This window comes from Rhineura floridana, chromosome 1 (assembly GCF_030035675.1).
Source record: "Rhineura floridana isolate rRhiFlo1 chromosome 1, rRhiFlo1.hap2, whole genome shotgun sequence".
In the NCBI taxonomy this organism is placed as follows: Eukaryota; Metazoa; Chordata; class Lepidosauria; order Squamata; family Rhineuridae; genus Rhineura; species Rhineura floridana.
The window spans coordinates 133,164,779-133,189,326 of NC_084480.1; positions in this window are offsets into that span (position 1 = coordinate 133,164,779).

A 24,548-nucleotide genomic window follows, 5' to 3' on the forward strand; every position below is an offset into this window, starting at 1 on the left:
AAACAACTCTCTAAACCCCACCAACCAACCCACTCAGTTCTCTTCTCCCCCCCCCCAGATTCCACTCTCACTCTTCCTTTTATACATTCAGCCATTTTAAACACTCAGCCAATCATCTCGCATTCTACTGCCCATTCACTCCCCCTCTTTCACTCCACTTACCATGTATCTTCTAAACAACCAACACTTACCATATATACATTAAAAAAGGAACATCACAGGCTGACATTTGGTTTATATCTTTTGAACCAGACCACCTAGAAACTTAATACGAGGCACGTTACCAAATCTTCCAAGCTACACAGGAAGTGGATTGGACTGTGAAAGACCAACCCCAATTGTGTTTGCATTTTTACAAATATGTAGGGCGGTACAATATCTCAAACAGGAGGTCAGATCTCCTGCTCCCCTGGTGCACTCACTATAGCTGCCCAATTTCCCTGCTTTTCAAAGTTTGATAGAAATACCTGTGGGCTATAGGTACATTCTTAAACCCCAAGGTTTTTTGCCTATTAGTGAATATATATAGGCACACACCAAGCGGCAACTTGGAATTGATCCCCTTCCCCCAAGAGTTAGGTTGCAATCCTGTATACATTACCTGGGAGTGAGCTTCGCTGAACACAGTAGAATTTACTTCTGAGTAAACATGCAAAGGATTCTGCAGTTACACTTGATGAAACTTCTAATGAAGTCACAAGAACAAGGATTGGGGGGAGACAGAGTTGGCACCCAAGAAGCAAAGGAGGAGACTCATAAATTCTGGGCGCCATGTAGCATAACTCAGAAACTATTTTCACTGGGGGGGGACAACTCCAGATTTACCATAATCCCCCAGAACGCTGATTAATGCTGGAGAGAGCAAGTAGCAGGAATCACTAAGGGGCTCAAGAGGCTCCACTGCCATGAGGAGTGCTCACCATTTCTGGGCACTTTCCCCTCCCCATCACCACAGAAGGAGGCATTGGCAAGGCCGCCAAGCAGACTTCCTGCCATTTCTCTGCCTCCCTCTCTCCTTTCTCAAAATATAAATTGAAAATCCCCTAACTGAAGGGAGTGTTTGTTCCCACAGAGCACAAGGGCCAGTCGTGGCGGGAAGGGGGATGAAGAGGATATTCCCACTAGTCCTTTCTTCCCTGCCCCATCACCTGGTGAAGGAGGCATCAGCCACTGGCTGGTGGGGAGCAGCTGCCTCAGCATGTAGGGATATCTCTGTTGCTCCTTCCTACCCTCCCCAGCTTGTTTTTAAAAAAGCTGCATGGGACAAAGGAGATGTCTGCTGGAGCTGGCTGGCAGGAAACAGTGGCCGGTTCCCCTTGAGGCTTCTGCTACTTCTCCCTCTCCCCACCCCAAGCTCCACTCCTCCCCATCCCTACAGCTTCCTTCCCTCTGCTGCATTTCTTCTCTTCCTCCTCCTCCACTGTTACTGCTGCTGCCCGAGTAGCTCTGCCTGCAGTTGTGGAGCTGGCGGCTGTGGTGGTGCATCGCTTTTCCAGACAAGCTCCCTGTTGGCTTGCGATTCCAGGCTGCAGCGCTGCTGGTGTCTGCAGGGTCCTTTTGGAGAGTGTGTGTGGTAGACAGCATGGCAGGGTTGGGCTCAGGCTGGTGAGCTCCTGGGCCACCCGCTAGCACTGGGCCTAAGAAAAACCCTTGAATTCCTTTCACCATCACTGCAGATGCTAACCTAGGAGGAAAACTGCTCTCTGCCTAATGAATTTGCATCTGTCTGTGGTTGGCTGTCTGGCAATGTCTTCTCAACAATTTGTCACAGCTGCTGGTTGACCATCCTTTCTTGAGCGGATTGCTTGCTAATTGCCGGGGATGATTTATTGGATGATATTATTCCCTTAATAGCATAAAATGCTTAGGAAATCCCCACCCTCAATTTACCTGCAGGGTTCAGTCTGAGATCAGTGCTCTATAAGAATAGGGACTGAGAAACAAAAGCAGCCTGAACAGTCTGAATTTGGAGAGGGATGTTTACAGCCAGACAGAGAATGCTGAGAGAATTTAGTAGTAGTGTGCAGCGGGTACTACTGATGCAGGGCCTGTACAGGAGGCCCTAAGTTGAAGCAGGGAATGCCCCTGAAGCACCTTGTGGCACATGAGTGACTCAGATGCCAAAAATAAAATGCTACAGATAAATGTCTGGTAAAGGCAAAAGATAATGTCTCTAGTCTTACAATATAAGGAAAATGCCAAGGGGAGGAAGAGATAGAATAAACACCAGGGTGGGGAGATGGAGGTGGGAGAGAGGTGTTGTGACAGACAGGTCAAGCAGGTAATCAGGGGGAATGATTTTACTCAGACTTTCCAATCCCAATGCTGTGGGGGAGGAAAAAGAATCCTTTTTAGTTATTCTTCTACCCAGCAAATAATATTTTAAAGGTGCGTAGCTGAAAAGTCTCTGAACCTGTTTGCAATTTGGCAGTTTTCTTGCCAAGGGGTACCACTATCATGTTGATTGCTTTCGGTCCAATTGCCCACAAACCACTACAGAAGATTAAGTGATTCCTCTTTTATTCCCCACCCCCAAATGTAAAGGCTGTTCTTGCAGGAAAACCACTCCAACTATCCTTCTGGAATTTGGCAGGATTCAAACTCACAGAAGGGGAAATGTGCCTGCAAATATCATCAAATTCTATCAGTTTTTTTTTTTAAAAAAGCTATAGATAGCTCCTTTTAAAAATAAAATAAAATGAAAACAAAACTTTAAACAAACATGCCCAGCACAAGAACCTCTGGACCTGTTTGCCTGTACGTTGGCAGGCTTAATTTACTCTGTAGGTAGTATGGAGAACTTTGGAGAAGCTATGCTTTTGTACTTACTGCTTACTTGCAGTTTTTGGAGACAGTGATGCAAATTGGGCTATATATGAAAAATCCTTGTATACGTGATTTAGCTAAAACATTGTTAATGGTCTGAGAATTATATGTTAATCATCTCTGCCATTGCCTTCCATCCTTCTGTTACTCCTGCCTAGGTAACAAACATTTCTAAATGTGTTTTCAGTTGCAACTATTCTAGGGATGCTTGAGGAATTTAGTCTTGATGACTTGTGATTCAACCTGATTTGATCTACACCTTCTGAACAAATGTATGCATTGGAACTAAGACTGCAATCCTTTATACACTTAAGTCCATTGAACGTAATGGAACCTACTTGTGAATAGATGTGCATAGAATTGTGCTGTTCACAATCCAGTTCACCAGACTGAGGTGGGCTAGTTCTCTGCTCAAAAAATCTATAAATATGCAGGCATTGTTTGTAATCAAATATGTATAGAGATGCCCATTTTGCAAGAAAATAATCCTAGAAATATGTAAATGCAAATTTTCACGCAGATTTGCACACACACACGTCTAAATTAGTGGCCAAACAGGATGAAACAGATTTATAAGTGAACACATGCAGAATTGACATAGACTAGCTATAGAATGATTTGTGCATTCTTAAGTTATTCTCTAGTATGTACAAGCAGTGCTATTATGATGCTTAACATTCTTCAATTTTTTTTTTAAAAAAGAAAACTGGCTATGGTCAGCTAACAAGCACATCTACCTTCAGAAGCCAGTGCAGAGTAGATTGAAGGATGGGATGATGCGGTGCCCACATGTGCCCACAAGTAAAGGATTTACTAATAGACAAGAATGATTCCTATTTTTAGCTGTGAAATGATGGAGAGTGCACCATTTATCTCCCTCCCATGATTCTCAAGTGAAATATGCATATAAGCATCATATTTGGGTGTGACTTGCTATATTGAAGCTCTGTGGTGCGATGGAGGTGGTATCTATAAAGACAAGCTACTCTAGTAAAGCTACTGTCCAATAGCACCAACTTTGCAGAGAACTGAAACAAAGGGAGAGTTAGACTGGCTTAACAGAAGCTGGATGGTGGGCGATCCTCCAGTCCTTCCCATTGGTTGCTTAGCAGTGTCTCTCCCAATGCTTACTTGAGTAAACTGCTGCTGTTGTACCAGCAACTGACACTGGAGTTGGAACCAGGAACTAGATATCCCTGCAGGAGGAAGACCTACACTTGATTGCAGAAGGAACTGAGTACCATGAGTTTACAGCTGCTTCGGTGCACTGCATCAGCACAATAGGAGTTTTGAAACACACCTTTAAATCCTGATGTGCAATCAGAATAGAAAATTCAGTAGTATTTAATTCATAAGCACACCTAAATTTCTGGTTCATTCTCAAATCTTGTTTGCAAAAACTACATAATTTCTTTCTCATTAGTTTAGCTACAAAATTCTAAACTATTCCAAAGGAATATCCTCTAAACTCATTTTTTCCGTGGTAAATCTGTTTGCTAGAGATGACAGTACTAACTATTATACAAATGAGTCCACTGCTGACAGCATTTTTATGGGCCTGGCTAAACTGGTCTCTTAATCAACTCTGCTGCTCTGTCTTGTTGTGCCATTCATTATGCTTTTTGAAAGTTTAACAAGTCCTATTTTTACATTGCGGGATGCTGCAGGGATTCAACTCATTGATGATTTCATTATGAGAGCGCTTCAAAGACCTCCAGAGAACCTGCAGTCTTCACATGACATTTGCTTGATTAAGGGTTCAGCATTTTCAATGCACAAATCTGTGAAACTCTAATAGATTTATCACCTATTTTCACATGAGAAATTCCTTGTAGATAAGCCTGGCCTAATTACATTACCAATGTTATAAAAAAAGTTCTGTGTGCCTAGAGGGAGAAAGAGCAGCAAGTACTGGGGTAGAAGGAAACAAACAAAATGTAAGGGCCATGTTTCAAACATCCAGAATTATCCTGCATGTTTTGACAGGTTTGTCTTGTTCTCTGAGCCTGCTTATTTTGATCCACTTGAGGACTTGGCCTGAAGTGCAAGCAGGAGTGCAGGTGTGTAATTGTACACTTTGGACTTCAGTGGTGGCTGGGGGCTCCATGTCAGTGAGCCAATGGAATCCACTCTGGGTTTTAACTTGAACTTTCAAGGAGTGTCCAAGGTGTTGAAGGCACCCAGAGTGTATTCTACTGCCCCACTGACATGGAGCCAAGAGCTACAAACGCTGGACTTAATGGTCTTGTAGGAGTCCTCCGCTTTAAACAGTAATGCATATTATTTCCAAATGTGGTAAGCCAGGAGCCCTGCTGCCTTTAAGGCCTTGAACATCTTCCCCAAAGGCCTGCCTGGATGGTGCTACTGGTTCAGAGACCTGGACTGGAAACTTCAAGATCTGAAGCTGGTGAGCTTCCTGAGACTGTCTATGCTCAGGCCTCAAACTCTTGTTCAGGAACAGAGATGTCGTACATCTGCCTCTGGGCTTTTTAGGCAATATGAAGCCTCTGGACTGGCCATGCCTGGTAGGAACATAAGAAGCGCTCTACTGGAACAGGCAAAAAGCCTGTGCAATGGCACTCTTTCCACTTATGATTCCCAGCATACTGCTCCAGTAGTGGAAGTAGGACCTAGCTACCATTAGCCATTGAGAGCCTTATCCTCCAAGAATTTGCCTAATCTTCTATCACTGCCTCTTGTGAGAGAGAATTCCAGAGTTTAACTATGCACTATGTAAGGAAGTGTTTTCATAAGAACATAAGAAGAGCCTGCTGGATCTGGCCAGTGGCCTATCCAGTCCAACATCCTGTTCTCACAGTGGCCAACCAGATGCCCATGGGAAGCCTGTAAGCAAGATATGAGTGCATGAACACTCTCCCCTCCTGTGGTTTCCAGAACAGGTAGCCAGAAGCATGCTACCTCCGACTATAGAGGTAGTAGCAGAGCTTGGAAAAGTTACTTTTTTGAACTACAACTCCCATCAGCCCAATCCAGTGGCCATGCTGGCTGGGGCTGATGGGAGTTGTAGTTCAAAGAAGTAACTTTTCCAAGCTCTGGGTAGTAGCCATCGATAGCATTATCCACTATGCATAAGTCTAACACTCTTTTAAAGCCATCCAAACTGGTGGCCGTCACTGCCTTCTGTGGGAGCGAATTCCACAGTTTAACTATGCACTGTCTGAAGAAGAACTTTCTTTTCTCTGTCCTGAATCTTCCAACAGGCACCTTCATTTGATGTTCATGAGTTCTTTGTTTTGACTGTCCTGGATAGTATAAATACCACGGCTTTCTGATCCAGCCTTACCAGCTTCCAGTTCCTACCACCCAGGTCAGTTTCGAGCAACTGACCTCAGGAACTGTGATTATATCTGTTACTGTCTCTGTGAGATGAATAGAATCTTAAGAGTAAGAGAACCCTGAGCTAAATAACACACAATCTCAGGTTAGATTTTCGTGTGGCCACCTATGACTCCAAAATGTCCCTAATAGCACATGCAATAATAGATTGCAGTTTGGAGTAGCTTGGCACCATTTGTGTGAACTGACACCTCTATGTGAGGGCAATGACGCAAAAACAATGATCAATGCCATCACAGTGATTAGGGTAGGCAATATTCATCATCATAAATAATAACAGAATTTGTCTCATATTTGAACCAGCCATAGCTCAGAGGTAGAGCATCTGCTTTGCATGTAGAAGGTCTCAGATTCCATCCTCGGCATCTCCAGGTAGGGCTGGGAGAGATTCCCTGTCTGAAATCCTGGAGACCCACTGCCACTCGCTGTAAGACAATGCTGACCTAGATGGACCAATGGCCTGATTCAGTATAAGCCAGCTTCCTCTGATCCCATGTAATTCACATACCCTTTCAAAAATATGCACCTGCTTAACAGGATGTGGGGATAATCTGAAAAGGGTTGGCTTTGCATTTGATTTTCAGTTATTGTCAGTTGATACTTCTGGAAGTAATTTCCTAGAGTCTCTTTTAAAAAAGAAAACAAACAGAGCTAGGATTTTATCATTACCCTTTGATTACTTTCCACCGTCGGTTTCCCTGACTACTGTATTGAGAGTGGAAAAAGGTTAACTTGAATTGCTTGACACTACACAGGGGGAATGTTTCCTAAGAAAGGGAAAAGATGTAAACAAAGTGAACAAGATTTCTACAGTCGCAACGGTACAGAGCATGAGATTTCTAGAATGCTATCTGCAGTGCAAGCCAATGAGAGAATGTTGCACCACCTCCAGGCACACAGGATACTCCTAGGAACAACTGAATAGACCATGAACCTGGGGGGTCAGTATTACTTCCCCTCCATCCTCCCCACCCGATGTCCTTTGTGTCATATCTTAAGCAACACATCCAGGTCTCATGAGGCTGAAAAGTAGGGATAGGGAACTTGTGGCCCTCCAGAAGTTGATGGATTACAACTCCCATCATCCCTGATGTTTGGGGCTGATGGGACTGGAGTCCCACAAGATCTGGAGGTCCACAGGTTCTTCACTGCTGTTGTAAATCTATGTGCTGCATTTAGATATTCCCTCTGCCCTTATCCCAGGAGTTCAGGATGGTATGCATGGTCCTCCCTTTTATCCTCACAACAATCCTGTGAGATGGGATAGGCTGAGAGACAGCAACTGCTTCATGTGGGCTGTGTGGCTGATAGAGGATTTGCTATCTTCCTGGTCTAAATCCAATACTCTACCCACTACGGTATGCTGGCTCTGATGTTCTGTTCAGTTTGGTTGAGAATGGCCAGAGCAGCAATTTATGAGTTTTTTTTAAAAAAAATGTATTATTGTGGTGGTGGGGATGATGAGGTCTCTCTCTCGCTGACATTTTTACTGCCATCTTCTTTTTCCAGAATGCCTCTGGGCCCTGATGTTGGCAATGCAATCTCTTCAGGCCACAGAGGAGCAGGCATGACAGGCTCCTCTAGTGCTGGAACTTCTGAGGATATCACAGGCTGGTACAGAGGGCACATCCTCCTCCTGGTCAGATATGAATCCATGACCTCTTCCTCTGAGGATGGAGAGTCAGAGCCCTGGTTCAAAACAGCCTGTCGTTATGATTGTGCATGTATCATGTACACTATAATGAACCATGGTAGGCAGGGGACCTCTCTCTGTCCTCTTTGTATAAAAATCACATTGAACCACCCTCCTAAGATCCCTGTTGGATCTTGCCTCACCAGAAAACTGCACCCAAAGTACAGGGCTGCATTTTCCCTCATATTAGAAAGTTATTCACTTATACGGGAAAAATGAAAGGGGTGACTAAGGGCAACCAACCAGCAATACTCACCCTGATGAGCTAGAGTGCAATAGAAGGTTGAGAAATACCAGAGTGTATGTATATATCATTCCTGTTAATAGCAAATTTGGGGGTTGCGTGCCAATCATTTTGTATCCAAAATAGTACCACCTATGAAGAAGTGGGAAGTATCAACACGCTTGGGGGAACTCAGAGATTTGCAGAAGGAAAAAAAACTTTAACAAATCCTAAGAGGGCAGCCTCCCCAAAATACAGCCTGACGAGGACTGAGCCTGTTACGTAGCCATGAAACGTTGCAAATCAGTTAGGAAAAAAACCAAACAAATCAGAAAACCCAGGGTGCCGATGGAATGGAGTACCCTGAAGGAGGCCATGGCTGGCTGGCTGGAAGTGGAGCAATGGAACATGACAGATTAAATGGCTGACTTGTAGCAAGAATGCTTTCCCCTTTTCCTCCCCTCTCTTCTGCAATGGGTATATTAATAAAATTATCATTCATTTCATTAAAGTCTGTGTGGAAGGTGGTGGAAGAGTAGGGGAGTGGAGTTGGATGCAGAAGCAGATTGAGTGAAGAAAGTGAAGAGGGGGAAAGATGATGGACAGCAGATTTTCCTGCCCTCCTCCTGACTTGGAGGAAGTGCAGAGAAATGTCCTTTGCTACAGGCCAGGCCTGGAGAGCTTTGCAAGCCAAGAAATGGAGCCTTTACCTTTCAAACCTCTCTGAAGATGGGCACCAGCTCTGGGAGATTTCCCTGCTGAAGGAGGAGGAAGAAGGACTCTTTTTGTTTATGGTGAGGCATTGGGCAAGGAGAGAGGAGGGAGGTGGAGGCAGAAGAGATGCGCACATACCAACAGCAGGACTGGGTAGAATGGCATACTGAGTACAATGTAGCAGGTTTTGTTGAAGGTCCCATTAATAATGATGAAGATGATGATGATACTACTACTACTAAATAAATTACCACTTTGCGGGATCTGACTATCAGTTCGCACAACTCTGGTTATCTCTGGAGAGACTGATAGTTTCAGATGGCTATCAAAGGCCAGCATTTCCTGATATAACATAATACAGTGGGTAGTATTCAACAAAATCTTTGCACTAGGACAACTTTTCCCAATCTTTGGGTCCCCAAATGTTCCTGGACTAAAATTCCTCTCATTCCTGACCACCAGACATGCTGGGTGGGGCTGATGGGAATTGTGGTCCAACATCCCAAAGGTTGGGAAAGGCTGCGGTAGGGCAAGGATTAACAGGATTTTCTGCCTCTCCTCCCTCTGTGCCTGCCTCGCACCAGATCTGGTCCGGAAGGTTGGGGGAAAACCCAGAACAGATATAGTGGGGGAAGGAGAGGGGAAGTCCATTCCATTTTCCAAAGAGAAATCCTTGGACTGGTAGAACGTTCCGCTTACCGCTACATTGAATGCAACCCAGCCTCTGCCAGACTTCGGAAGTGCATCAGGACTATGCCTCCCACCCTGCCCAGCAAAGGTTAGTTATGAAAAAATGCCACTGAAATCAATAGAATATGCTAGGTGCAACTCATATAAGCTCTGTTGCTTTCCATAGGACTGAATCACAAGTGGACGAAGGTCTGGAAGAAGTTTATGATGCAATAACTGCTGCCTCAGTCGATTCTGCACACTGAACTTTAGAGGAAGCTGCCTCATACCAAGTCAAACCATTGGTCCATCCAGGACCTTTGGGATGCAAAAGCATGTGCTCTGTCAATAAGCTACAGATGTTATCCCCCCACCCAAAGACAAGGGAAAAAAAGCAAATGTGTTTCCTAGGTACTTTTTACAACCGCCTACATTCATATTCAAAAACACTGTGTCGAAACAACTCAGAATAAAAATCATATGCTAAGGAGAAGCACTTGCAAATATATCATCTCAGGCAGGAGCTTTTGCATCTGTTGTTTTGTTCTGCTCCCAGTCCAGGACTAAAATATACCGTTAAGTCTCCCATCACCAACACAGCCACTACCTTTCCCCCTTTTCCTTGTAAAATTGCTTTTCTATTTGTACTTGTTGCAGTACTCATTGAAGGAAAGGTACGTAGAAGGAGAGGGGAACTTGGTGATAATAAAGCCCGCTGAAAACATACACACGTGCATTTTGGATGGAAGTTTCACTGCAGAGCTGAGTCTTTAATGGTGTCAGTGTGCTTTTATATCTGACCTCAATTAAATAATTCAGTGTGGTGTCCCTGAAGATGCTAGAAAAAAAGGCGCACCAATGCAATTGTGCCAGACCTTCAAATGATATAAGATGGTTTAAAACCAGAGCTCGGAAGTAACTAGTTACAAATTACGAATTACTTGTAATTCATTACTTTTTTGAGTAATGAGTGGGTAATTCAATACATTTTGATTGTAATAGAACTAGGAGTAATTTTACTATTTTTGTGGAGTAATTGTAACGTTTCCAGCATTACTTTTGGGCATTACTTCGGGGGGGGGAGCAGGGGAAGTCTTCTGCTCCTCTGATTTGTGGATGAAAATCATGTGCCTCAAACTGGGCTTCTGTGCAGTGTCACTCTTTCTTCATGCTCTGTGAATGGGTAGGAGGCAACGAGGGAGGAGGCGGAGAGTGAGACGGGGTGGAGTGGAGAAAACAATTATTTTAAAAAACGGATAGTGGTGGCGAAGAATGGAGTGGAAGGAAAAAGGAGCCGGAGGTCAAGAACATGGATAAAGGAGGAGAAGGAGGCAGCAGCAGAATGGAGATAAAGAACTGTGGAGGTGAAAGATGACAGTGTGTGTGTGTGTGTGTGTGTGTGTGTATACTGTGTTTGCACTTTGCACACAAAGTGGCCTCCAACCCCCTCTCTGGCTACTGTGCTGCATTTGCAATATTTTACTTTTTTTGCATCTCAGGGGAAAATGTTTGCTTGAGTGAGTGTCCCTTAGTTGGTGGCAAGGCAAGGTCTGGGAGGTGGTTAAGTGAGAGACAGAGCTTGGAAGCTTACTTTTAAAAAGTAATAAATTACAGTTACAGTTACATGTTCCCCCAAAAGTAGTAATTACCGTTACAATTACAATTGCTCTGAAAGTAACTGATTACTTTACTTTTACTCGAAAGTAATTACTACAATTACATTTTAGTTACTTTTTAAAAATAAAGTTGCCTACAAGGTGCTGGCCTTGGCTGCTGCGCATCTCAGTAGCCTAAAACAACATTAAAAATAAGCACACACACAGAGGGTAGTAGTATATATATATTTATCCATAAGATTAACAGAATGGCATAACAGAATCTCACATCCCCTCACCCCACCCACCCCCAGCAATGATACCCCAACACACCTATTTTTTGTGTATATATATTGCCTCCTTCTCTTTTCTCCTTCCACTCCTGTCAATTTTTAAACAATTGTTTTCTCCACTCCATCTCGCTTTCCACCTCCTCCCTTGTTGCCTCCTAAGCACCCATAGAGCATGAAGGAAGAACAATGCTGCACAGAAGCCCAATTTGAAGCACATGATTTTTATTCACAAATCAGAGGAGCAGAAGACTTCCCCTGCTCCCCCCCAAGTAATGTGCAAAAGTAATGCTGGAAACATTACAATTACTCTTCTAAAGTAATGAAGTTACTACTCATTCTATTACCAGCAAAATGTAATGAAGTTACCCACTCGTTACTCAAAAAAGTAATAAATTACAAGTAATTCATTACTTGTAACTAGTTACTTCCAAGCTCTGGTGAGAGAGATTATGCTGGCTGGCTGAGGGGGGGTTGCACTTGATCTGACGTGCAAAGATCTCAGTAGTGGCCTCTGCCTCCCTCCCCACCTCCCTTACCAGCGGAGAGACCACCATTGTTATCTTATGGATAAAAAGAATTATTCTACTACCTCTGTATGTTTGTGCTTATTCTTAATGTTGTTTTAGGCTACTTAGATGTGCAGCAGCCAAGGCCAGCACCTTGTAGGCTTTTTTAACGTAACTGATATGTAACTGTAGTGATTACTTTGGAGGAAAAGTAAAGTAAACAGTTACTTTCAGAGCAATTGTAATTGTAACGGTAATTACTACTTTTTTTGGGCCATGTATCTGTAACTGTAATTTATTACTTTTTAAAAGTAATCTTCCAAGCTCTGTTTAAAACAACACAAGGAGGATTGGGTTTTTTTGTTTTAGTAAGGCAGAGGTAATACAGAGATGATTTACTCTTGACTGTGTAGCCCTGGGAGTCTTGAACCAGGAACTCTTGACAGCTGCCTACTGGAAAAGGTGGCGGTTTCGCTGTAGAGCACATTTTGCATGCACATTTTCAGTTCTTGGCAAGTTCTGATACGGCTGGGAAGGGTGTCGTGACCAATCCTGTTTTCCAATTTGTTGAAAATTTTCTTCCTCTGTGAAAGAGGCTTCTGAGTTCCTGCCCCCCCCTTTCACACAGTGATTTATAATTATGGGCTCCATCACTCCGGGTCGGATCTGGTTCACTCATAGTGACTCAGGCCTGTCAAAACGAGGGAGGGGGGCAATCTGGCAGCATGGAGAGGGTGGGAGAAGAAGATGCACAGGCAGTCTGCTGGTGTCTCCTCCTTCTGTCCGCATGTTTAATTAGAGTTTAAAACTCCGATTAAATATACGGGGCAGGTAGAGGAGAATGAGAGGCACATCTCCTTCTCTCCCCCCCAACTGCATTATTGTGCAAGGCCCCCAAAATGGTTCGGGGCCTAGAACCAAGTAGGGTTGGTTCTGGATTATCCTGGGTGGGATTGGGGCCACTCCAAAGCCCTGGATCAGGCCCTGAATTGTGCACATTCCTAGTGGTTAGTGTCAGATTAGGGCATGGGAGAGCAGAGTTCAAAACCCTACTCATACACAAAGCCCAGTGGATGACCTTAGGCAAGTCAGTCTCCAAGCCTCACCTTTCTTACAGGGTTGTTGTGAGGATAAAATGAAGAGGGAGGGAAATATGTACTCCACTTGAGTTCCTGGGCGGAAGCGTATGTATACTACATAGAAATGTAGTAATAATATATTATGGGGTTTTCAGGAAGGGCGGGCCCTTGGAAAGGCTTCTGAATGCAGACTTGCAGAATAAAAGAAAGGACACTGGCAAAGCCCTTGGACCAAGTCGGAAGTATTGTAAGCACAACACATCTCTCTGCATCTCGCCCATGAGAATCTCACTGAACCTTTCCTCTCCCCTTTGATCATTTTATTGAGCCCCCTATGGGACCAGAGCTTGGAAAAGTTACTTTTTTGAACTACAACTCCCATCAGCCCAATCCAGTGGCCATGCTAGCTGGGGCTGATGGGAGTTATAGTTTTAAAAAGTAACTGTTCCAAGCTGTGTATGGGACTGCCATGTATATCTGGGGACGGGAGGGGGCATTCAGCTTGATGAATGTGCCGGCTTGGTTTCACAGGCCCTTCACTCCTACACGTGTAGCATTTGCATGCCAGGAATACATCGCCCAAAGGGCTACTGTGCGGCCATTCAGATGCTTACATACAGATGCTTGTGCATATACGCATATAGGCTGCTGTGTAGGTGAGGAGGCTGGACTGAACAGTGCTTCCCATGCAATTATTACCCGGTAAAGCATTTGTTCTGTCGCTATGCATGTGTGGAGAGGTTAAAAGCTAGGGCTCCAGAGAAATGTCTCGCTTTCTTTACCCTTTCAAATTCCATTTCCTTCTTCTTGAAGCCCAGTGTGCCAATACCTGATAAGTGGTAGCAGGAGGTTAATAGGGGGATCATTATTGCTGACATACTGCATAACCCATTCATACATACAGCAAATTGGAAATAGCACTCTGGCATACGGAACACAAGACTCCTGCTCTGTGGATCTCGTGCTCACTGGTTTCAGTGACACCCAGCAGGCTGCTTTTATTTCAGGCAGACTTTTGAAGAGCTAAAGTAGTTAGCAATCCAAATAATGTGGGACAGGCTTTATTAAGCTCTGGTCTGGATGAGTCTTCCTGGCACATGAGAATTGTTCCAAAGAGAGATTTCAGAGCTGCGTCCACTGCCCTCCCATTTTCCTCTGCAACAAGCTCCCTCCTCAATGTGGCTCTTGAAAAATAGTGCTATTCTACTGAAAGGATACTTCCCCTCTCTTGCTGTGCAATGGCATTCAGGATCAGAGCTGGCTTAAGAGTTTTGTGGGACCTTGGGCACCATAGCGTCAACCCCTCCCCTCAACCCATCACACTCCCTTTCCTACACGTTGTCTCTTCTCCTTCTCACTCCACCAGCACCAACAAGATCCATGCTGATAGGGGCCAAAGGGAGTGTGAGCTGTGGTCCTTTCCCTCTGATTAGCCATGGGGAATCCATCAATTTCAGTTTCTCCCCATTTCTTATTTTCCCTTCCTAAGTTCAGTTCTCTGCATTTCCACATCAATTTGTGAACTGTTGGTTTTTAAAAAATAAGTTCCCATGGAAAATCGTCAGCTTTGTAGAGTGAATTTCTTCCAATATACACATGCTTGCAAGCAATTTTCCCTAATCAAACACATTTTTCTACATTATTTTTGCTAAAATATGCATTTGCATACCTATATTTGTTAGCAGATGCATTTTTGTATGTTACGTGACTGGAGGGCTGCATTGCAGAATTCTGAGGAGTGCAAATTTCAAAGTATGCCTGTGTTTCGGTTTGCAAACTGTTTAGCAAAGTGCAAATTAGGTAGATTTGACTTTAAATGGGAACTTAATTGAATTTCTCCCCCAGCCCTAAGTTTGACTTGCTACAAGGCTTCTTTGTGTGCATTTATGCCAGCAAATTCTTTACATTGTTCAAGCTGACAGGCAGGTCACTTTGTCATGTATACAAACTATGGCATACTAATAGGAGTCAGAGTATTTTTTAACATGGAGATCTTTGACTCATGCTGAAGTTGGACATCTTCCCCACCACACAGCATGCTCTTTGCTCATGCTAAGTTCCAATGTAACCTTTGAACTTGGCACACATAAATATGTAAGCTGTCAAATGAAGATGGATCTCTCTGTTGAATTCTGCCGAGCATGAAGAGTTTGCTCAGCACTACCAATACAATGGCTTGGCAGTCTCAAGGAATCATGAATGCCATGTGCAAAGGAAAGAAACTATATACACACTCATGCAGGAAGCAGCAACAACAAAAAAGAAAGCAATATGTAGTAGGAGGGAAAGGCATTCTTCGCACAAAAGGAAACATATGTATATATTTCTTTATAACATTTTTGATGCTTTTTTTAGAGATGTGTACCACCTTGTAGAATCAGATTTAGTGACTTGCTACTTTTTCTTCCATGACTTGATATTTAACCTATGCATTTGGCTGGTGGCGTAGTGGTTAAGGTGTGGGACTACGACCTGGGAGACCAGGGTTTGAATCCCCACACAGCCATGAAACTCACTGGGTGCCCTTGGGCCAGTCACTGCCTCTCAGCCTCATGAAAACCTTATTCATAGGGTCACCATAAGTCAGAATCCACTTGAGGGCAGTACATTTTTTTACTAAGAAGTCAGACCCTCTCTTTAAAGAGTATATAGATAAATTTGATATAATTCTGCTCCAAGAGACTTGGGCGCGAACCTCAGTGGAGATGGATGGGTTTGTTACACAGTATCTCCAGGCCACTGTAGGGGAAAGGCGGTAGGGTTGCCAGATCAGAAGCATCCCAAAACCTGAGATGTCACAGGGCGGGCCCTAGTGATATCATGGGGTAGGCCCTAGTGACATCACAGTGTGGGCCCTAGTGACATCACGGGGCAGGCCCTAGTGATGTCATTAAGCATGATACATTAAGTATCAACCACAGTTGCTTGGAGCATACCATTCAAACAAAAAAATTAATGCATTTTCTGTCCAAAACATCTTCTCTCGACTGCAAGAACCCAGTAAATTATTTGCAAATATCAAGAGATGAAAACATAGGGATATTGGGAGGGGGTTGTAGCAAGGGGGGGGCAGAAAAGAACATCTATTGCAAGAAGGAGTTTTGGTGAATTCCGGGAAGTGTGTGTGTGTGTATTTACTGCAAGACTTCTCCACTTTAGGCTGTTTTTTGCCCTACCTTTGAGCTGCAGTCAGCAGCATAAGTAACTGGCTGAACATTTTCAACTGGCACATGCCATATACTTTGTGAGAAAGATTTATTTGCATGACTGAACAAAATAAGTAGATCCTATAATGCTTTGTGTAGCCCAAGCCTATGCAAGTTTAGTCAGAAGTAAGTCCCACTATGTTCAATAGGACTTGCTCCCATAAGTGCCCATACACACTTACACACACAATCCCATACACACTTACGTGGGGGGGGGGAATCTTCACTGAACGTACTGGGGCTTACTACAGATTAACTTGCATAATCTCTTCTCGAATTTCCAGAAAATCCTGCAAATTTTCCAGTAACTGCAAACTAAGACGCATATAACAGTTATTGCAATTAATTTCCATTAGAAAAAAATCTTCCCACTACATCATGGTCAGCCATAAAGGACAAGCAAATCAAGTCCACTTTAGTTCTACTCATACTTCTCACGAAGAAGGAAACAAGCCACAACCTCTGGTTTCACATTATATTTGATCCAGGGACTGTGTTTTCATTCCCAACAAGCCATAATTTGTAGCCAAAGTTTGTTTGTTTGGTGAAGCTAGTAAGTTACATTAATTTTGACAGCTATTGGAAATAGTATTTCCATTCTCCCAACATTGTTCCCAAAACGATGCCGTGATACCATAAATACACTGCACAAATCAAGGGCAGGAGGACACCTCTACCAAGCTCAAACTTTATGACACAAAAAACCGGAAGGACGTTTCCGGAAACAAACACTGCATTTCACCATGAAATGTACTGTAGGAGCTGACTTATAATGAGGATATTTAAATCTTATTAAGTACTTGGTGACTCAAAGGGCTATGAAATTTAGGCTTGAGAAAGAGGAATTACAAGTATGCATTAAAAAGCAAGCCTATGCACACCTATTTGAACTCAGTGAAAGATTTATGAACCTATAAAGCTGTCTTATACAGCATCAGATTATTGGTTCAGTTGGCCCACTCTGAATGGGTGCTGACCCTTCAGGTGTCAGGCTGAGGAATCTCGCTCATCACCTGTTCCCTGATCTAATTAACCGGAGATGCTAGGAATGAATCTGGCAACTTCTGCATGCAACTCAGGTCCTCCCCCCCCCACAAGTTAGGACCAGACAACACAAGGCAGAGGAAGCTGTTCACAAAACCTAACAACAGAAAGGTGCCACAAACAACAAAAAGGGGCATAAACCAAATAAAAGCCATGTGCAACATTTTAAAAGTTACAGCACCTAAGACTCCACAGAGGTGTAAAGAAGAGTTTCTACCATTCTGCATCGTACTGGAGATGGGACCAATAAGCCACATGATAAACAGTTTAATTTTTCAAGCATGGCCTTCAGTTGGATAACCCAGAGGCCAATAAGTGCAATCCTAGTAGCTTATGAACTGAGACAGAAAAGGGTGGCCTTCAGGCTTCTGCTGGGGAATGCTACCAACTCCTGGAACGAACATCCACAAGAGAATACAGGTCAGAGTCTACCTTCACAGTCCTTGCAGGGTGAACCTGAATAATGCATTGGGGCTTTATACTTCCTTTTTTCTCTCAGATTTGAGCGTTGAAATAACTTAAAGTGGCAACAATTTGTTTCTTAGCATGTACTATAAGGAAACAAATGGTTAATGTATCTTAACGTTAGTATACTAGAGTTTATTTTATTTTATATGTTTTTTATATATAAGCTGTATAATTCAATCTGTTTATTTGTTTATATGCAATTCTTCTGCCTTTCTGCATTTAAATACTTGTATTTGTATGGCTGGTCATTGACGATAAACAACAAAGCAAAAGTAAAGTGAGAGCCAGTGTGGTGTAGTGGTTAAGGTGTTGGACTACAACCTGGGAGACCAGGGTTCAAATCCCCACACAGCCATGAAGCTCACTGGGTGACCTTGGGCCAGCCACTGCCTCTCAGCCTGAGAGGAAGGCAATGGTAAACCCCCTCTGAATACCGCTTACCATGAAAACCCTATTCATAGGGTCATCATAAGTTGGGATCGACTTGAAGGAAGTACATTTACATTTACATAAGTAACTAATGCATTGATCAAGTATGGGGATTTTTTCCTCCATCCCCATCCCCAACCAGATGTAACCAATAAGGAATAAACTGATCATTTGTCCTGTCTAGATATAGAAATAGCAATAAATTTAATACTAGTTGGCACAAATGTAATAGAGTTAAATGTGCCTAAGCTCATGGAAATCAATCAGCTGTTGTTAGGGATGGGTGAATCTGTCAGTTTGGGTCCTGATGTCAGTTCCTCATTTTTCCAATCTTAAATTTAGTTCTGCACTTTTCCACATCATTTTGCTTTAAAAAAATAAGTCCTCATGAAAAGTTTATTTCAAATTTCTCTTAATTTGCATGTTTGCATATAATTTTGCCTAATATACACATTTTTGCAAAGCAATTTCATCATGCATTTTTGCATGTTATTTCCACAAATATGGGCATTTTTATGCACACCATTACCCTAGTATATTCATTTTGTACACATTGCTTGGTTGGAGAACTGCATTGCAAAATTTGGAGAGGTTCAAGTGTCGAAATATGGCTGCGTATTGTTTTTGGAAAGGTCAAATTAGGTAGGTTCACCTTTAAATGTGAACTGAATTAAATTTCTTCTCCATCCCTAGCTTACATGTATTGAACTTTGCACTGGATCACAAGCCTTAGACCCAATTGTTACATGCAGACAACTACTTATGTGGTCCTACTTGAACCTAGGGCTGTCCATTTCAATTGGTAGTTTAGTAAACTCGAGTTACAGTGAAATCCTATACAAGGCAGCTGCCCAGGGACTGCAGAGTTGAAGGGATTTGGACTTAGGCCTCTGCCATTGGCAATGGACCAAGGGCCCCTGGAGGAGGGCTGCTCCTCCTGTCTCCCAGAAGGTACATCATAACAAGGGGGAGACCAACCTGGTGACATCCATCAGCTAGAGAAGGAGAAACTACAGGGAGGAAATTTGCTTCCCTCCTCCCTGACAAACAGCACATTAATAATAATTTTATAACTAAGAGCTAGTGCCTGAGTTTCTTTCTTTCTTCCTCCATCCTATTCTCCTTTCCTTTTGTGTCATATCTTTTAGATTATAAACCTGAGGGCAGAGACCATCTTGTTAGGGTGGGGGAGAAATTCATTTTAGTTTGTAGTTTAATGTGAATCTACCTAATTCACACCAAAACATACCTGTCAGTCCCACTGAAACCAATGAGAGACGTTAGTCATAACTAGGTGCAAGTAACTTAATCCTGGATCCAGAATGAATTTGAACTCTGTAAAGAAGATGATGCTTGCCAGCTATTAAAAGCAGGCAGAATCTCAAGTGATTTTTCTTTTGCTGAAAGGATGAATAAAGTTGCTGAGTACAGGAAGCTTAGATGATATGTTCAAAGACTAGGTGAAGGCAGAGCCCCAAGACAGACTGGCCTCTGGTTGCTCTAGTAAGACCACATTCATTTGGAAATGAAACAGGCAAAGTACTCTGAGACCAATTAGTGGGAAAAATTAATAATGCAAAAATTCTCAAAAGGATTAAATGCTCCCTCGTTTTATAAAAAAAAACTGGAGAAAAAATCTTTAGGCAGTGTAATGAAGTCAAATGTAGAATATGCAAATAACTGTTCAGTCTCTTGTACTACAGTACAACAATCATGTGACTCTATTTCTGTATTATTTTCTTCTGGAAGTAACATCATAACCTCCACAAAACAGCAGGTGCTGATTCAACTTCATGCAAAATACCAATAGATTAGGTGTAAAAGATTATTCATATGCTTTGCCAAGTTGCATCAAAATACATACTAGGGGCTTTTGGTGTGTTGTGTTTTCCCTTGGTTGACATAGAGCATGTGATAGACTGCTTGAGCAGGGAGGGCAACTTGCTGAAGCAGATGACTGGAGCAAAATGCCTGAACTTCATATGGGGATATGCATTCAGATGTGGGTATCTAGTGTCTTGAAAGAAAGGTCTTTATTGAGTCCATACATTCTGGATCTGCGTTTTGTTTCAGTTGGGAAGAACAAACAAGCCTCACCATGTGGGATTGTCTCAGCACAAAGAGACAGGAAAAATTAAATAGCAGAGCAATCCAAATTCCCTTTGTGCCAGGCTTAGCTGTCTGTGTGTGTGTGTGGGGAGTTGACAGAGGTGCCCCTCCATGCAATCCTGCTCTTCTCCGTTGGCCCCTGCTTCTGCAGAGCTCCCCCTTCTAGCTGCCACACCTGTAGGCAGGTGGAAGTTACACCTGTGGAACCTAGAAGAAAACCCCAAAATGGGGAAGGGGAGCTGAGCCAGCCTCAGATCCACCGAATCTTCTTCCTCCCTGATGCCCCACCCCATGATGGCTCTTGATCACTCCAGGTGGCCCAACCTGACCCAGGGCAATCTGGGGCTGTCTTTATCTGACTTGAGCAAAGCCTGAACCCCCCAGAATCTGCCTGATTTGGTGTGTGAGTCAGGATTAGTTTGAATCCAGTGCCCAGGCCTAGGAGAGAACCTTCACGCCCTGCTTGGAAGCTTCTTGGAGGTGTTTGACTGTTTAGTGTTGGAAACAGGATGCTGGGCTAGATGGACCTTTGGTCTGAGCCAAACAGAAAGTTTGGGGAGGTGGAGGAGAAGGACAACACATGTTGCTCCTACCCCCAGTGGAGGGTGGTGGCTGTGATGTCAGTGGGGCAGTGAATCCAGTCCAGGTTTTAGTCCAAACTTTCAATTAGGAAGCTTCTTCTACAGTGTAGCCAAGGTCTGCTTCTGTGCTGTTCCCACCCCATTCATTCTAGTCCTGGCCTTTGATGCAAGGGAGAACAAGGCTGCTCCATCTTTTACGTTGCAGCCTTTCAGATATTTGAAGACAGCTATCATGTCTCCAATTAAGCTTCTCCTCTTCAGGCAAAACATGCTGAGCTCTTTCAACCATTCCTCATAGGAGTTTGCTTCCTGTGGAGTTGGCATGGCTGCCTCAGAACTTTACCTGTGAGCTAGTGATTTATTACAATATCAACTACTTAATAATTGAAAGAACAGAACAAGGAACCCCACAGCAGTGTGCGTGGGGAGGTGCCATTAAATATTTACCTGTGGTCTTTGGAAATGTCTGTATTCAATAGAGTGAGTTAAAGATCAAAAACAGTTAGAGGAAAACTGAATAAGCCGAAGAATATTATTAAAATAGAAGGCATGTGGCTCCTCTAGTCATGAGGGTGAAGAGAAAATACCCAGTGATTTCAGCAGCATATTATCCAAAGTCATTTCCATGGCAAACTAGACAGAATTCTCTTTTAGACATTCAAGGATTGCTTCTACACTGTCACATTTCACAAACAGCAAGAGATTCTTTGATGGAAGTTTGTGATGTCTCCCAGATGTACCAAACTTCCTATTGCCAATAAATTACCATGGTGGCCCTCAAACTCCTGATTAACTGAAGGGATATAAGAAGGTCTTGATTTCCATTCCAACCTGTCTTCGTCACAATCAGCACTGTTTCCATTCTGCTACAGTTCAGTTTCTGCCAGAGACTGTTATTCATCTCACTGTCTGCTATTTAATGTAATGTAATTAATGATGTGATGATTTCCATGCCAATCATTTCAATGCAAAGGCCATTCGTTTTCTTGCAAAGGAAACATAATTTAAATGGGTGTGGGGAGGAAACATCACCGTTTGCATTTACCGGTTGCAGACTGAAAACAACATCAGTGGATACTGATTGCATTCATTGCATTGATTTGCATCATGGACATGGGACAAATTATTAATTAATTAATTAATTTAAAATATTTCTATCCCACCCTTCTACCCTACAATAAGGCGCTCAGGGAGGCTACAATAAAATTGCACACATATATAATAAAATACACAATAGAAACACAAACATTAAATTAAAATGCATAAAATACAATTAAAATACATAAAATGCATTATGCACAAACATATACACATGTACAAATATACATACATGTATATGTGTGCATACACATATGAGGGAGAGAATAAAGGACTTAAAAGATAAAAATAAAAGATAAAAAACTTAAAACAGTGTCAGGCTGACCCGTCAGTCCCAACCAAAGGCTCTCTGAAACAAAATAGTTTTTACAAATTTCTGGAAAACCATCAGGGAGGGAGCAAAACGGGCTTATTGGGGCAGGGAATTCCATAATCTGGGAGCCACAATTGAAAAGGCTCTCTTCTGTGTGCCTGTCAATCTAACTTCTTTCATTCCAGGAACGCAGAGGAGACCAGAGGCAGATGATCTTAAATCCAGGGTAGGGACATATGGATGTAAGCAGTCCCTTAGGTACATTGGTCCAAGGCGGTTTAGGGCTTTAAAGATCAAAACCAGCCCTTTGAATTGGGCCCGGAAACAAATTAGGAGCCAGTGAAGTTGATAAAGCACAGGGGTGATATGCAATCTGCGCCATGTTCCAGTTAACATTCTGGCTACTGCATTTTGGACCAATTGTAGTTTCTGAATCGTTTTCAAAGGCAGCCCCGCATAGGGTGCATTACAGTAATCAAGCCTTGATGTCACCAATGCATGTGTCACTGTGGCCAAGTCAACTGCTTCCAGAACGGATGCAGCTGGTAGACCATTTTGAGAAGGCCAAAAGCACTCCTGGCTACCGCAGCCACCTGATATTCCAGAAGCAGGGCAGGATCCAGAAGAACTCCCAAACTGCAGACTTGCTCTTAAAGGGGAGTGCAACCCCATCCAGAACAGGTTGCAACCCTATCCCTGGGGCAGTTTTCCCCTTGGCCAGCAACACTTCCGTCTTGTCTGGATTAAGTTTCAGTTTGTTTGCCCACATCCAGCCCTTCACAGCCTCCAGGCACCTGTTCAGGACAAGCAGTCCCATCTTGCCATCAGATGGAAGGGAGAGATAGCGTTGAGTGTCATCAGCATATTGATGACATTGCACTCCAAAACTCTGGATGACCTCTCCCAGTGGTTTCATATAAATGTTAAAGAGCATGGGAGACAGAATGGAACCCTGCGGTACCATAGGCCAACGGCCAGGGGGTCAAGCAGTAGTCTTCCAGCACCACTCTCTGGGTCCTGTCGATCAGGTAGGACCAGAGCCACCATAAAACGGTGCCTACCAATCCCATCCCAGCTAGATGGCCCACAAGGATACCATGGTCAACCGTATCGAAGTCCGCCGAAAGGTCCAGCAGCACCAACAGGGATGCACTCCCCTTGTCTGATGCATGGCGTAGGTCATCAAGCAGGGTGACCAGGACAGTCTGTCCCATGACCAGGCCTGAAGCCTGATTGGAAAGGGTCTAGATAATCTAATTCATCCAGGAAAATGTGGAGCTGACCTGCCACCACCCTCTCAATCACCTTGGCAAGAAAGGGGAGATTAGAGACTGGGCGGAAGTTATTAAGATCTGCAGGATCTAATGAAAGCTTTTTAAAAAAGGTCTAATCACAGCCTCCTTCAACAGTGTTGGCGTAGAACCTTCCCTTCAGGAGGTGTTAATCAGACATGTCAACCAACCAACCACTCCCAATCTGGCAGATTTAATTAGCCAGGATGGGGAAGGATCAAGCAAACAGGCAGTGGTCCTCATTTCTCCCAGAATCCTGTCAACATCCTCAGGCTTTACCACCTGAAAAGTATCCATGGAAAAATGACCAGAGGGAGCAATGGGGACATCTGGCACAACTGTAATTAACGAGGAGTCCAAGTCAATCTGAATGCGAGCAATTTTATCTGCGAAGTGCCTCACAAACATTTCACAGTGAGCAACTGATGGTTCAGAGTCTGCTGTTGGGCCAGATCCCAAAAGACCCCAGACCATCAGAAAAAGCATCAGAGTAAAGCTAAAGAAGAACAGCAAAACATTCATAATGCCAAAATAAAATTTAAATAACATTCCAGAAGAATATAAAGATCAAATAAGGAATAGGTTGGAGGTTTTAAACTTAGTTGACAGAGAACCAGAAGAACTATGGAGTGAAGTCAGAGACATTATCAGGGAAGAATCCAAAAAGAGAACACCTTTAGTTAAAAAGAGAGAAAAACTTCAATGGATGACTGAAGAAACTCATAAAATGTTTAAAGAGAGAAGGAAAGCAAAAGCAATAGGAGACAGAAACACTGTCAAAACTCAGATGCAACAATACAGTGACTAGTACGTAGGGACAAAGAGAACTATTATAATAGTTACGGTATAGAAATAGAAGAGGACAACAAAAAGGGAAGACCAAGAGCCCTATTCCAAAAGATTAGAAATTTTAGAATGAGGTGAAAGCTGCTCTTAAAATTCTTGGAAGAAACAAATCACCAGGAACAGATGGCATACCAATAAAGTTGCTGCAAGCTACTGAGATGGAATCTGTCCAAATTTTGACAAAAATTTGCCAAAAAATATGGAAAA